Genomic DNA, 15,884 nt, shown 5'->3' on the forward strand with positions numbered 1-15,884 from the left:
AAGCCCTCACCACCTGGCCCCCTGTGCCTACCTATGTGTCTATTTCTTTCTCACGAGTCTTTTCTCCTGCTTGGCCATCTTATGTGGTGTTGGTCAGCTTGTCCTTCTTGGTGCTTGCTAGCTAATTGCAATTATGTGCCATTAAGAGAAAATGGAGAGAGAGAGAGAGAGAGAGGGAGAGAGAGGGATTATTGTGGTTTGAATGAGATGTGAGGAGGAGTGGATATTTCCAATACTGCCTACAGAAAGGAAATGCAATTTGGGTAGGTTTATGTTGCGGAAAAAAACGTCCACAGTCGAATCTCATTCTGCAGCAGGGCTGGGTTGCGTGGCCCGAAACCCATCAGATCAGATGTAACATCTCCATCACTGAGCAGGTTAATAAAGCCCCCTAATAGGATTTGCTGACCATCAGAACCGCAGGACCAAGTGGCAGGAAGGTTTTATTTATTTGCCATCTGTATGTAAATTTTGCTATTATGGAAATTGTGCCAGATACGGAGCTGCAACGAGAGAGCACGCAATGTACTGTAATATTTGAGCTAAGATACAAAGGGGGGAAAAGCCACTTCTGTGGGTGTATGTGCGTATAAATAATCCAGCTCATTATGGCTTTCTGGAAGAAACTCAATCTTCAGGCTCTGGGATCTAACCAGCGATCACAGTGGACGGGCTCATTTAAATCTGCGGCAGTCAGTCACTCAAAGCCCGGAGCCGGGGCTGAGCTTTCCTGGGAAAAGAAGTGCCCACGCTTTGCCTTATTATTAGCTTTCCGAATCCAGTGCCAGCCCGCCCTTCAGTGACTCCTCGGGTGACTATAAAGAGACCGTTACGTCGCTAATGGGCAAATGTTTTTGGAGTTAATTATAGCTAGTCACGGACAAGAGGAACACCTCTGTGCTTTGGATCCCAATTGAGCCTCAGCGGAGAAGAAGAAATGACATGGGGACCCGGGAATGCGGACGTAGCTGCCCTGAGTGTCCTGGGGGCAGCAGGTGAGCTGAGTGGCTTATTGTGGCCGTCTGTCCATAGGCAGCGTCCATTGCACTCTGGGACACCTGGTTAGGAAGTCTGACTTGGTCACCGCTTCCTGTTCCCATGGTAACATGCTTGGAGTCCAGAGAAAGTGGGGCACCTGCTTTGCTGAGACCTGCCCACAAATTAGATCACCTCCTATGTGTGAGTTGGTTCCAGAATGACTTCTGCCTTTTAAATTCATTTTAGTTGTCACGGGACCCTCAGCCCGCACCTGACTCTTTGGGAACCACTCGTGCGGGGGAGGGGAGGGTAGCATGATTTCAGGAGACACCCGAGGTGAGTGTAGGTATTCGGACACCAAACAGAGGGGCTTGGTCTCTCTTCCTGCCATCGCTGAGGGGCTGCTCGAGGGCCCCTGTTGGTGGAGGTGGTCAGCACACCTGGCGTTCTTTTTAGAAGGGTCCCTTTTTTCGTGTGTGACAGGAAACCAGGATGGGTATCTAGGTCACATGAGAACAGACGCTGATACAATTTGTGTTGGACACAGACCTAATATAACTCTCGGGCTACAGTTTCCACTGGGGGTGGGTGGGGGCAATGTGGCTTTATTACTCTGACTTCCCTGTGCTTTGTAGCAGCAGGTTTGGCAACTAAAAGAAATATTGATGTCAATTGATTTCCACGAGGTTCCAAGGAATGCCACCATCTTCACAGTCATTTTTTTTTTTTTTTTAATTTAAGCCACAGGAGGCAGGTAGATCAGTGTCCTATTAATTTTTTTTTTTTTTTGGTGGGAGATTTATTTATTTATTAATTCAACAAATAGTTGGGGGTTTCCCACCTGCTGGGTTCTGTTTCTGCACCGACCCACAGCACAGTGTGCACGCATGTGGTTCTGCGATCTCGTGAGGCCTATGTTCTGGTGGGTGGGGCACAGGGAAGGCCTAGGCATTTTTCGTTGTATGGTGGCCTTATCTTTGGAACCAGACAGGACCTGGGAGGGTGGGCTTGTTGATTTTGGATGGAGCGAAGTCCAGGTGGAGCCTCAGCAGAGGGAGGGCAGGTCCGATGGCCGGCAAAGGGAAGAGTGCCCGGCCGGGCGCAGTCTGGGCGGGGGTCAGCGACGGGGCTGACCGTGTCCTCTGAACTGGGGAGCGACATGTAGAAAGCGATTTCTGTCTCCATGTCTTGACTGCCGTGAATAAGGCTGTAGTGAACTCAGGGGTACACATATCTTTGCAAATACATGTTTTTAAAACTTTTGGGTCGAAGAGGGGTTGCTGGGTCACGTGGTAGCTCTGTGTTTAATCTTGTGAGGAACCTCTGTCCTGTTTTCTGTCGTGGCTGAACCAGTTTACATTCCTGGGGCCACCAAGGTGTCCCTCGATAGAGCACTGGATAAATAAGATATGGCAGCTATGTACCATGGAATACGACTCAGCCATGAGAAAAGATTACATTCCGTGACAACGTGTGTGGTCCTTGAGAATCTCATGCTGGGTGAAATAAGTCAGGCGCAAAAGGACAAGGACCATATGATGTCACTCATACGAGGGATGTAAAATGGAAAGCCACATATGAACAAACAAGACAAACAAAAACCTCATAGACTCAGACAACAGAATGGTGCTTACCAGACGGAAAGGGATCGAAGAGGGTAAAAGGGTCAAATATATGGTGATGGAAGGGGACTTGACTTGGGGAGGTGAGCCCTCGATGCGGTATACCACATGATGTGACATAGAGTTGTACACTGGAAATGTGTACAATCTTAGTAACCAATGCCACCCCCTGTAAGCTTAATTTAAAAGCTAACTAAATAAAAGGAAAGTGACTTTGTAGCATTTCCAGCTCATGAGAAAATGCCTGTCACAGGTGAGCCAACGAGTAGGTTCTACTTGATTTTTTTTTTTTGAATTTTTATTCTCTTCTTAAGGGTTTGTTTGTTGCAATGGAAGCTTACTGCAGAAGCAAGACAGGGATGTGTGAACAGGGACCCGTGGAAGAGCTGTGGGGGCAGCTGCTCATGGCGCAGTGGCCAGGGCAGAGCTCTGGGGCAGGTGGGAGTCAGCTTGGCTTCTAGGGGAACAGAGAGTTGGTGGCTTTTCTTAATCCAATAGCGTCCACCCGAGTTCCAGCCTGCGCAGAGACGGGGCCAGCTCACCAAGTGCGTGCGGCTCGGTGAGGCTGTTTTGGTGCCAAGCGGTGTGATGATCTGGCCACGGTACCAGAGGAAACTGTTGGCCAAGTTTGAGATGAATCCCCAGCTAAGACTTAGCGCTTCTTTGGCTGGTGTTCCTCCAATGCGTGAGGTTTATCATCTGCCCCTGAAGGCTGGTCCTGAAGCAGAGACGCAGGGACGTCGTCTGAGGTCCGGGCGAGCTGTGTCTAAGAAAGACGGTTTTGAACACTCCTGGCTGCCTTGGCCACGGCTTTGAATATTCCAGACAGAAATCCAGTCTCTTTAGACTTCTTGCCTTTTTTTTTTTCTTTTCTTTTTCTCTGACCCATGGTGCAGGAAGTCTATCTGTTGAAAGGGTGATTAAAAATATTTTTGCTTCTCATTTTCCAACGTTTCTCTGCCTATAACGTTAGATCGTATTTTACCAACACGGCTAGAGATAAAAATATTTTTGCTTCTCATTTTCCAACGTTTCTCTGCCTATAACGTTAGATCGTATTTTACCAACACGGCTAGAGATACTAGACCCCAGAACACAGGCACCCACATGGGTTCCCGGGTGGCTCAGTTATTAACCCACAAAGAGATGGTCTCTGGTCCATGTGCGGAGGACAGATATCCCCTTGCAGGAGGGCCGAGCGAGGCCGTGTCCCCTGGAGCGTGGTTTCTCTTCCTGGGCATCTGTGCGTCCCTCACACTGTCACCTCCCTAGGTAACTGAGACATTATCCTTCCTTCTTTGCAATTGTAGGATCTGAGCTAATGAGTCATGTGCTTTCACGGCAGATTTAAACTGGGATTTCTTTAAGAGTAGTGTGTGTGTGTGTGTGTGCGTGTGTGTGTGTGTGTGAGAAAGAGAGAGAGAGAGAGAGAGAGAGAGACAAGGGTCAGAGGATATTGTGTCTCTGGGGAGACTGTGTTCCTGCACTGAGGAGATGGGGACCCCTTGGAGAAGGGCTCCCACCAGGTGGCCCCGGGGTCAGAAGTCCCCTCCCGTGCGGGGGTCCGTGACCCAAAGTCATGCTGCACACCAGGCAGAACTGCAGAGCTTATTACCTGAGACTGCTTCTGGGAGCTGCTCACAGGGCTGTGCTGGTGCAAGTGACTGGGTCACTGTCACATTTACTGCCCAGTCACCTGACTCCTACCTGCTTGGTCCCTGGCAACGCGTGAGTTTACATCCATGGGTCTGCAGATGGGACGTGGGCAGCCTATAAGGTTTTCTAGCTCCTAGCTTGGCAGACAGATGCCAGAGACTCCCCCACCCCCATCCCCCACTAACCCATGACCGACCGCCACATGTGGACGAGTGACCCAAGTTCAAATGGCTTTCTCCTCCATCCCCACTTTGTCCACACACCACCCCAGAGTGATCCCACCCCTCTGTCCCCGACAAGGTGTAGAAGAACTCTGGAAGGATTGTTCTCAGCTTTTATTCATTTATTTATTTTTAAACCAGCTGGGCCAAATGGGGCCAGGTGTTAACATTAATTGGAATGTAAGAAAGTAAAGAAAGTATGTAGAATTTCTCGAATTTGCGGATGAAGAGCTGTACTTATTATGTGCTTTCCTGCATCCCTGGGGCAGCAAGGGACGGAGCAGAGTGGGGTCGGACGTCCCCCTCAGCCAGAGGCTAGCAGCCAATCTGGTGGGGACAATGCTGCTGGTCCGGCTAGGGGGACAGAAGAGGTGGTGCGGTGTTCAGTGCCCGTCACCTGCCAGGCCCGATGTTGTGCTGTGTGATGTGAATGCGGTCACTCATTTGCTGCTCAAGGCAACCATTCCCAGTGGCCACCGTTACGATCCCATTTCACAGCTGAGGAGGCTGAGGCCCACAGTGGCTCAAATGATCAGTGATGAGTGGCACGGGTTGGCTGTGAGCCCAGACGTCAGGGTCTGCAGACGCGTCCTTCCCCCTCCATGATGCTGCTTCCTCGGACGCTTTCCCGGCTGGGTCAAAGGGTCACTCGGGCAGGCCTGGCGCTTGGCACTGACCCACCACCCAGCTGAGAGAGTGCGAAGCTCACATGGGCACGATGGCAGCCTCCTCCCGTGGGCGCCATGGGCGGGGGCTGTGACCACAGGGTCCAGCCTCGGTTCTGCGTCTCCCCCTTCCTGTGACTGTGGGTGTGTGAATATTTCTCTGTCGTAGTCTCTTGGGTTTGCACGAGGGACGCATATGACCATCTCTGTGCATCCAGCAAGCGATCGGGGCTCAGGTGGTGACGGAAGGGGACTGCTGCTTCGAGCGACACCTGAGGGTGAGGGAGGCTCAGTCCTGGGCCCCAAGGTGCCACATGGGTGCCACGGAGTCCACCAGAGTGCCTTCATCGCGAGCAGCTATGTCAGCAGGCGGGAGATGTCCGTGTTGGTATCCTAGGACAGCGACAGTCTCTGACATCACTTTGCTCTGTTTCTTCCTGTGTTGGACAGTGCCCGGTCACTTCCATGTGGGGACCTGCTCTGGTTCCTTGTTTGGTTCATTCCACACATGGGCACTGAGCACCGCACACACACAAAAAATTTGGGGGTGCAGTGAACATCAGCAAGATGTGAGCTCTGCTGTTATGTGTGGGCCTCACAGTCTGGGGACCATAATGTGCAGAGCAATTCTAGGGAGTGCTGAGAAAGAGAAATCGAGGTGGAACAAAAGAAAAACTTACCTTGGCCTGTGCACCTAGGAGGACTTCCCTGAGGAGGTGTCGGTGAAGTTGAGTGTTGAAGGATAGATAGGAGTGATCTAGATAATCGAGGTGGGACGGTGTGAGGGACCAGGCTTCAGGCAACATGGACGGAATATGCCAAGGCCTGACTGAACCAGTCAAGGTTCAGGTGGGGAAGAGCAGGCACTCACCACAAAGAGAATCTAATGAAGGGTTGAGGGAGCCACCGGGCATGAGGAAGCATCCTGGAGAAGTGAGACACCCCGGCTCAGCAGGTAGGGGCGGGGAGGGGAACCCAGGGACCCAGAGAGAACAGAAACTGGGCCAGGCTGGCCCCCAGGTGCCGTGTTCACAGAGAGAGACGCGCAGCTGCTGTCACAAGTGGGGAGCAGCCAGGGGCATAAGTACCCCTGCCTCTCTTCTCTCACCATCCGGTTTCTGGCTGTTGGATGGACCCCAACAGGAAGCCTAGGGCAGACCAGAGGGTCCCCAGAGGCACTGGACATGCAGAGAAGGAGAGAAAATGGACCTGCAGGAGAGACGCAGAATAACTGGAATGGCTGGGGTGGGGGGAAAAGGTTGCGGGGCTCTGAGGAATGGACAGGGACAGGGACCGGTGAGAGGGACGGGGCTCTGAGGAATGGACAGGGACAGGGACCGGTGGGAGGGACGGGGCTCTGAGGAATGGACAGGGACAGGGACCGGTGGGAGGGATGGGGCTCTGAGGAATGGACAGGGACCGGTGAGAGGGACGGGGCTCTGAGGAATGGACAGGGACCGGTGAGAGGGACGGGGCTCTGAGGAATGGACAGGGACAGGGACCGGTGAGAGGGACGGGGCTCTGAGGAATGGACAGGGACAGGGACCGGTGAGAGGGATGGGGCTCTGAGGAATGGACAGGGACAGGAACAGGTGGAAGGACGGGGCTCTGAGGAATGGACAGGGACCGGTGAGAGGGATGGGGCTCTGAGGAATGGACAGGGACAGGGACCGGTGAGAGGGACGGGGCTCTGAGGAATGGACAGGGACAGGGACCGGTGGGAGGGACGGGGCTCTGAGGAATGGACAGGGACAGGAACAGGTGGAAGGACGGGGCTCTGAGGAATGGACAGGGACAGGAACAGGTGGAAGGACGGGGCTCTGAGGAATGGACAGGGACCGGTGGGAGGGATGGGGCTCTGAGGAATGGACAGGGACAGGAACAGGTGGAGGGACGGGGCTCTGAGGAATGGACAGGGACCGGTGGGAGGGACGGGGCTCTGAGGAATGGACAGGGACCGGTGGGAGGGACGGGGCTCTGAGGAATGGACAGGGACAGGGACCGGTGGGAGGGACGGGGCTCTGAGGAATGGACAGGGACAGGAACAGGTGGAAGGACGGGGCTCTGAGGAATGGACAGGGACCGGTGGGAGGGATGGGGCTCTGAGGAATGGACAGGGACAGGGACCGGTGAGAGGGACGGGGCTCTGAGGAATGGACAGGGACAGGGACCGGTGAGAGGGACGGGGCTCTGAGGAATAGACAGGGACAGGAACAGGTGGAAGGACGGGGCTCTGAGGAATGGACAGGGACTGGTGGAAGGATGGGGCTCTGAGGAATGGACAGGGACAGGAACAGGTGGAAGGACGGGGCTCTGAGGAATGGACAGGGACTGGTGGAAGGACGGGGCTCTGAGGAATGGACAGGGACCGGTGGGAGGGACGGGGCTCTGAGGAATGGACAGGGACAGGAACAGGTGGAAGGACGGGGCTCTGAGGAATGGACAGGGACAGGGACCGGTGAGAGGGACGGGGCTCTGAGGAATGGACAGGGACAGGGACCGGTGAGAGGGACGGGGCTCTGAGGAATGGACAGGGACAGGAACAGGTGGAAGGACGGGGCTCTGAGGAATGGACAGGGACAGGGACTGGTGGGAGAGCCCAGGGCCGGAAGCCAGAAAAGATAACCACAGCAGCACCTCCTGAGTGTTTGCATTCATGCATCATGTGATGCCTGTGGGGTGGCTACAATGGCTCCATTTCACAGATGCGGGAACCGAGGCTCAGAGAGGTTGCCTAGTGTGCAGAGTAGATACATAGTCGAGCCAGGATTTGCATCCAGGAAGGCTGGTTCCAGTGTCTCAGCTGCGGACCCGGTGTGAATCGGCTGAATCCCACCACTGGCTGTGCGTCTGGGATGTAGAAGAAAGTTGTGTCACAAAAATAACTCTGTGGGTCATCGTAGTCTAGATGGTGGATGAAATTGTGAAGACGGATTTGTGTGTGTGTGTTTTATGGTAGGTGTGAGTACCCAGGTCACTGACGAGTCTTCATGAACGGGACATATCCCGGGCGGGCCCTTGATTGTGTTGGACGCAAGAGGAAGGGATGAGAAAATTCCCGTGTCTCACAGGAGGCTTTAGATGTCCATGATGAAATGATTCTTTATTAGACTTTTGGAAAATTTATGTCAGCAAACATTCTACATGTAGCAGGTTTGACGGAAAATGAGATTAATTCCATAAAAGGTCAGGTTACTTTTGAGTCATGAATTGAATTTTTATTCTTTAGCTTTGTTTCTTAACATTGATTATGGGAATATGACAAAGGGAGAGGATCTTTGATTATTTCAATATTTAATATTTGCTCTCTGTACTCACGAGGACAGTCAGAATATTGAACAACATCCAACTGTATGTTCTTTTGTCCTTGGATGGAGGAGGTTAACTCTATCTGTGTACCATTTGAAGTTTGGGGGGATTATATTTGGTCCTTCAAGTGAAAGGAATGCAAGGCCCATGTTTGTCAATAACCTTTCACAGCAAGTAGATTAAACCCAATGCAAAGTGGCTTAAAGGGAATTTACTGGCTCATGTGACTGAAAAGTACAAGAGCAGCTTCAGGTCTGGCTGGATCCAGATGCTCAGACAGTGTGGTTGGGACACAATTTCTTTCCACCCACTGCTTCTGCTTTTCCCTGTTGATTTCACTCTCAGGCAGGCGGTGGGCTTTTGCAACACTTACTGCTTAGTGAAGAGAGATTTGGGCTGTTAAATTCTACATCACGTGTCTATTTGTGAGCCAATCCAATGTGGCCAGGGGATAAGGTACTCTGATTGGCTTGTTAGGGTCACAAGGTTCCTTCTTGGACCAATTGCTCTGTCCAGGAGGACACAATGCTTTGGTAGGAAACATCTCTGGTTCTTAATTACTCTATGGTTACCAGTTCGATGTTTGCATAAGACAATGTTGCCTTCCTAATTGAATTATGAGAAGCCATTTATTGCGCTCTGGGAAAATCTCAACCTCCCTGTCCCCTGACAAATGCTGTTCATGGTGTGTGTGTGTGTGTGTGTGTGTGTGTGTGTGTGTGTGTGTGTGTGTGTGTGATAGTTTTTGCTGTCACAGAGGCAGACATTGTCATTAACTTCACGGTGTGGGGTGTGACAATCTGAGGTATGGCTGGGGGTCACAAGGGGGAGCTTTCTGTGTTGGGGAAGACTTTTGTCGTGTTTGATGTTTACATGTGGTGCAAGGTGGACTGATTTTCATGGTGGGACCAACACTCGGGGACACACAAAGCAGTGAAATGGGTGCACAGACTACATTCCTGATGGTGGGACCATAATGAACTTGAACTTGCGTCAGGTATTGGCTTTACGAATGTGAGGGAAGACCTAGAATTTATGGGAAGTCACACTCCGTTCTGTTCTCCAAACATTGAAGACTAAGCGTGTGCATCACACAGGGACAAGGGCAGAGCAGTTAGGGGGCGTGGGCATATCAGCCTAGGCTCCAGTTTGCTGGGGAAGAATGTCCCAGGCATTGTGTCAGGGGGCGGATATGGGGGTATTATAGACAGAGGCTGCGTTGCCATTTGGAGACCAGACTGGGACAGAATCTGTGTCCAAGCTCACTCCTGTAGTTGGAAGAGCCCGTGTCATTTCAGTTGTAGGACTGAGGACCCTGGGTTTTTCCTGGCTGTTGGCAGGAGGCTGCCCTGAGCCCCTAGAGGCCACATGGGTCTCCCAACATGGCTGTTAGCTCCTTCACAGACACCAGCGAGTGACGGTCTCTAAAGAAATTCTGCTCTCAAGGTGGAGTCTTCTCAGATACACTGTAATCATGGAGTGATGGTCCATCCTCACTGTCACCACCTTCTGTTGCACAGACTCAAGTCACAGCTTTTACCCACACTCAAGGGGAAGGAATTCGACAAAGTTGTGATGCACTGTGTGAACCCAGCACTGGAAAAGACACTTCCAGGCAGAGGGAACAGCATGGTCAAAAGTTGAGAGGCAGGAAGTCACGGTCTGTTCTTAGAACCATGAAGCAGCTGCTCCCCCGCCCAACCAGACCGTGAGAGCGAGCGCTGCCACACGCGGACTGTGCCCGTCCATGAGCATCGCCTCAGACACCAGCCTCCAGATCTGTCCTGGGGGTGGGGGAGGTTCCCTGTCATCTGAGGATGTGTGGCTAATGAAAAGGAACACGACGGAAAATGAGAACGTAAAACCTCGCAGACAGCCGTGGAGGGAGGAGCACGTGGCTGGGAGTGGCGGCCTGCCCTGCGACACGAGACGCAGGCTTTACAGCACCATGCTTCTTTGATCCTACATTAAACAGGATATAGGTTCGGTCATTCCCGCTCGGTGCCGCCCCGAACAGAGACGGCATCGCCCATGGGCAGTTTGTTATTGCCTCCAATTTTATGTAACTGTGCAAACGTGACATTTTTCATTTCACACTTGCCATTGCCGGTGGGAGCCCGGAGAGGAGCAATTTAGCAGAAATATTGGAGGCCGTCCTCAATTCCCCAAGAGCCTCGCTGTACTTGGCTGTTTAAACGCCTCTCTCCAAGCCCCTGGGTTCACATGGTAACTGTCAGTAAATACGGTGGGGGGGGGCAGCCGGGGGACCCCTGCTGAGTTTTCTGTCTCAGCGGCTTTCCTGGCATTTGTCAGTCCTCCCCGTGTGGCCAGATCTGCAGTTCCTCTCTGCGGTAGATTGGTGCTACATTTGCCTGTGTCTGTAGCCCACCCTCAGCCCAGTCTTCCCAAAGGACAAAGATGCCGGTGTGGAGGGTGGATGGGTCCGTGCGGCTGTCGTCCAAGGGCCAGGTGTGAGTGGGGACTCCTTCCCTAATGGTCAGTTTGTCCACAAGTAGTTAATTCTTTATCCTGGTTATCTGCTAATGTATCTTTTTCTGTGTAACCCTGTGACTTTAAGAATTCAGGTAACTGATATTTGTGTAATAAAGACCCTATGGGAATAGAAATGTAAGGTTTCTTGTGAGTGTGTGTGTGTGTGTATGTGTGTGTGAAAATATCACAAAGTATTTACATAAATGAGCCAATGATGGCCCCTGTTTATGGGCCCCTGCTTTCTTCAGTGCAGACTGGTACCCGTTAGCTTGAAAGTTGGCCTGTGCCACCTCCCAAATGTTTACACATTTAATTGTTTTAATGATCCCCTAAAGGAGCTTATTCCTAGCTACTTCGGACTTGCCTTCTTTGCATACCCTGCACAACTGTGCCCACTGGCTGTTAGCCATGTGAGATGGACCCTGGAGCTCCCTGACCCGGGGACGTCCCACTGTGACAGCTTCTAGACATGGAAGCCCCCACTCTGATCCACCTCTTCCCCAGGGCTCCTTGTCCTCTGTACCTTCTGAGTGGCCCCCCACCCCTCATTTCATTCATGAGGTAACTAACCCAACATGCAAACCGGTCACCTAGGTGAAGCTCGTTATGGGCCGCTGCCACCTTGTGGTCACATCTTTTCCCTTGATCAGCACCCCCCTCCCCCCAATCCCTCAAGCTTGTTCCGGTGCTGAGACCATTAATCATTTCCACATAGTTTTAGATACTGTGGTTTTTAAATAACAAGCGTCAAGAATATCACCGAGCCTAAAAATATTTCTCTAAAACACATTTAATGAATATTCAAGGCTTGGATTTTTTTTTTCTTTCTGGGCTTAAATCGTTCTAACAAATAGGGTCTAAAATTGGGAAGAACTTGGGCCAGGAAGTGGAGTGTAGGCATAGTTTTTATGGGGCTGGGCCACGTGGACAGGGCTGACCGCTCACTCAGCTGACCTCAGCCTCCAGCCCCTGCAGAGGTCAGGTTGATACCGTATGGCCCAAGGCTCCTGGGTCAGCAGACACTCTCGTCAGCAAAGTCACTGTGGGGGCTCAGATGTCAGCTCCCAAAAGCTGAGGGAAAAGACCAAAGTTCTCTGTGCAAGATGAACCCTTCCCTGCACCCCTGTGTGTCAACAACCAAACCAACCAAAAACCCTGCGGAGAGAGGCGAGTATTTAGTTCTAACATGGATAGTCTAAGTATAAGGTACAAAGACTCAGGTGCACTCACCTGGTAAGTTTCTTGTACCCAGCAAGGTGGCAGATGCTGTGTCCTTAGAAGACAAAGTGGGGGCCCAGGTGTCTTTCTCATCGCTTAACTGTAGCAGCTGGAATGTCCCCTGTCACCTGCTCCAGCCAGGAGGAGTGCTCATCTGGACTCGAAGACTCTTCCCATCATAGACAAGGTCAACATTTCAGATGTCTCTGTGCCCCTCAGGACAAGGGTGTGGCCCTGGACACCTCAGGGGGTGATGGAGGTTTGGGAAGAGAAGCCCTCATGTGTGTCCAGGGAGGCAGTGGTCTGACTCATCTTGAGTCCCCACTGATCTTGGACAGTGGAGAAATCACATTTCGGGGTGAGGTTCTCCCCTCCCCCAGCTGTGACTTGCATGAGGTCTTTATACTGAACTCTAACACATATACCGAAAAGTGTACATGTACAGAAAAGTGCACGGCCTGGTGAATTTTCATGTCCCACCACATACTCAGCATCCAGAAAAAGAAGCAGGAGCCCGCCCTGGGGACCCCACGCAGTTACTGCTCCAACACGGAGTCCACGATGCCGACTCCAACCTTAGAGAGCGGTTTGCCCATTTCTAACTTTCTGTAAATGGATTCACACAGGGTGCGTGTCTTGGGACTTGGCTTCTTCTGTGTTGTAGTTGGAGGCTCACCCATGTTTTGTGTGGTAGTTGACTGCTCATTCTTGTTACTGCCATGTCTTATGCCATCAGGGGACTCTGTCTACTTCAGTTCTGTTCTTGAAGACCAGTTCATGCTGTTTCCATTTTGGGCTTCCCAGGACAGTGCTACCATGAACTTCATTGTGTCTCTTGGTGAACGCATGAGTGCATTTCAGCCGGGCATGTGCCTAGGAAGGGGGCGGGAGCTGGGCTGTAGAATCTGCAGACACTCAGGTGCAGTAGGCATCGCCACAGAGACAGTGCTCCACAGAGATTGGACCAATTACACTCATGCCAGCAATGCCTAAGAACTCTGTTATTCCATGTCTGTGTCAACACTTATTATTCTCTGACTTTTCACTGTATCCTTTGGACAGTTAAGTGTACGAGTTTAGTCCTGTCCTACGAGATTTGTTAGAGTGAATTGTTTATGATGGAACTTATAGTGGTGATTAATACTAATCATTGAAAAGTTAAGACAAACATAGCCATGGAATTCATCTGCCCCGTGTGGCTTCAGCACTTCTTGGAGGTGGTTAACTTGTGACTTTCGTGCTCACTGTTGCTCTCATTAGCAGATGTAAATGCCTGCCTGTCTTTATCGTAGTGTTTAAAGGACTTTTGCAGCTTGAAATTCGGTTTGGGGGGAAGGACTGAGCCCTAGAATGCCTGGAAGAGAGTGAGGTCAGGGATTTGGTTTATCAAGGTTTCCTCATTGCCTGGAAATTAACCACATGGAAGTTTCCGGATTCCCTTGTGTTCCAGATTGCCAATGTAGCAGGGTGACTGGCACCAGAGGTAAGTGGGTAGTTGGGGGGTCTGACTTTGGCAGCTCTGGGAAGCTTCTGGAACTCAAGGAGACCTGGACGGCAGGGGCACGGGAGCAGGAACATTCATTATGTGCCCAAAGTCAGCAAGGGGAGTGGGGATCCTGGAATAAGGTAGCCGTGTCTGGAGCCCTGGATGCCTGGTGTGGACAGTGCAGGGTGTGGGAGGGGCGTGGGCGCTGAGAGCTAGTGACCTGGCGGGCCCGAACGTGGAGATGGCTGGCTGGCCAGGCCTGGAGGCGACGGTGGCGGCCAGCTGGGAAGGGCGGCAGGTGGCGGCTCCTGGGGCTGGCTTTCATCCGGGTTCTGGGGAAGCTGGAGGGGTTAGATGCCACCTTAAGGGCTTAGAAGTATGTAGAAAAGCATTCGTGGTGTCCTGGGGTTGGCAATCCCATCTGAAGGACACCGTGGGTGGCCACCTTGGTCTGTTCCTGCCTCCTTTCAAGTGCAGTCACGTCACTCAGGTGATGCCGACCTGGAGCACACAGCCCTCCATGCTGCTAGGACCACGCTGGTTGCTGGAGTATTAAAAAGGGCTGACCTCTGCTGGTGAACCGTCACTGTCCCAAGTGTGTCTCCCGCCCTCCCCCCGGGACTCCCAGCTGTCCTTAGGAGCAGCGGATACAGTGAGAATGGCGAGCATGGTGGGTGACCACCTGACCCACTTGGGCTCTGTCCCTGCTGTTAAATACTGCGGCTGTCATTCCTGGCTGGACTCCAGCTTCTCAGACTCCGAGGAGGAGTTCACCTGCTGTGATCTCTGTCAGAGAAAACAAGAGAGCTGGGGAGGACAGTGCGGGAGGCAGTGCTCATCGAACCGAGAATCGATTCAGAGCTGCTGTGTGACGACGACCCTCAGGACAAGAGGGGCTGGGGGTCCTCCCCCCGCCATCAGAATGAAAGAAATAATAATAAAGGACTTGAGGGAAAAGTCGTCTTGGTACCGGTACCTCCAAGACCGCAGGGGAGAGAGGGCCGGTAGGAGGGCTCGGTTAGGGAGCCAAACCCGCCAGACCTCGTCCTCATGGGACTTAACCACTGAGGCGTTCACCAGGCGGTCTGTGACGCCAGTGGGGGTCACGGAGGACACCCGCTGTGCAGGGGGAGGGGAGGGACGTGGTTCTGGTTCCTAATCCTGGCTCTGCCGTGTGCCCAGCTCCATGACCTCCAGCTGGTCACTCGCTGAGGAGGTGGGTGGGTCACCGTTTGTACATCTGGATGTCCAGGATAATGGCAAGTAATCCCGGCCAGGGGCCGCCTCGTGACAACTCTCTGTGAGCAGCCGTGTGCGTGGGGCAGAATGTGACAAGCTGTTCAAACAGCAGGTGCCGGCCGCAATGAGGCCGCCGTGGTCCACAGTGGGAGGACTCTGCTCATTGAGACACAAGTTCTGGAACGTTCTCTCCAGTGGCCCCATTTGGCAGCAAGATGGGGTGACCGAACATAGGGACAGAGAGGACGCCTCTTTTTCATGGTTTGCATGCATGAATTCCTGGAACGCCGAGTGTTGGCCAGAAAGAAAGCTTAGGGAAGAAGCAGACTTTGTCAATAGCAGAATTTGGCGGGAAGGGAGGCTGCGTCGGGGCATGGAAAGGCGTCTGAGTCTCCGGCAGGGAACTGCCACAGGGGCAGGGTTTCTCAGGAGGTGCCACCCCACCCAAGTGGGCAGGGGACTGTCTTAGTGTCCGTGTACAGCCCTGTGGGAAGAAGCAGAGACCTTTCTTTGGTATTTAATAAGACAGTAAGTGTTTGAATTCCCTCAGGCAGCGAAATCAAGACCTTAGGACTGCCCTTGGGTCCAGGGGTCCTCTGTCCTGAGGCTTGAGGTTATGTCTTTACAGGTCTCCTTCTTTGGGTCTTAAAGATGTTTGGACTTTGATAAATCCTTTTTTTTTTTTTGAAAGTTTTAATCATTCCTTGGAAGGGCCACTCATCAGACCCCTTTATTGAGGTAAAATCCATATAACATAACATGAGCCATTTCCAAATGAATCATCCATTGGCATTTAGTTTTTTTCTCAATATTGTGAAAACACCACTGTCACGTTTTTAATTGTCCTCAGAAGGAAACCGCAGGCCTGTGACCTATGCAGCTTCTCTCTGTCCTCCTCCACCCTTCCTTGGCCCCTGGCAGCCACCAGTCTGCTTTCTGTCACCATGGGTTGATCTTCTGGACACTTTGTATACATGGGATCACACATCATGTGGCC

The 15,884-nt window shown here is 52.2% G+C and overlaps 2 protein-coding genes across 2 annotated transcripts in view; both read left to right on the forward strand.

The window, feature by feature from the left end:
- Nucleotides 1-15,884, forward strand: part of AACS (acetoacetyl-CoA synthetase) — a 211,220-nt gene that overhangs the window by 184,626 nt on the left and 10,710 nt on the right. The window lies entirely within an intron of this gene.
- TMEM132B (transmembrane protein 132B) overlaps nucleotides 1-15,884 on the forward strand; it is a 235,284-nt gene that overhangs the window by 123,577 nt on the left and 95,823 nt on the right. The window lies entirely within an intron of this gene.

The sequence above is a fragment of the Saccopteryx leptura genome, chromosome 2 (genome assembly GCF_036850995.1).
Source record: "Saccopteryx leptura isolate mSacLep1 chromosome 2, mSacLep1_pri_phased_curated, whole genome shotgun sequence".
Classification (NCBI taxonomy): domain Eukaryota; kingdom Metazoa; phylum Chordata; class Mammalia; order Chiroptera; family Emballonuridae; genus Saccopteryx; species Saccopteryx leptura.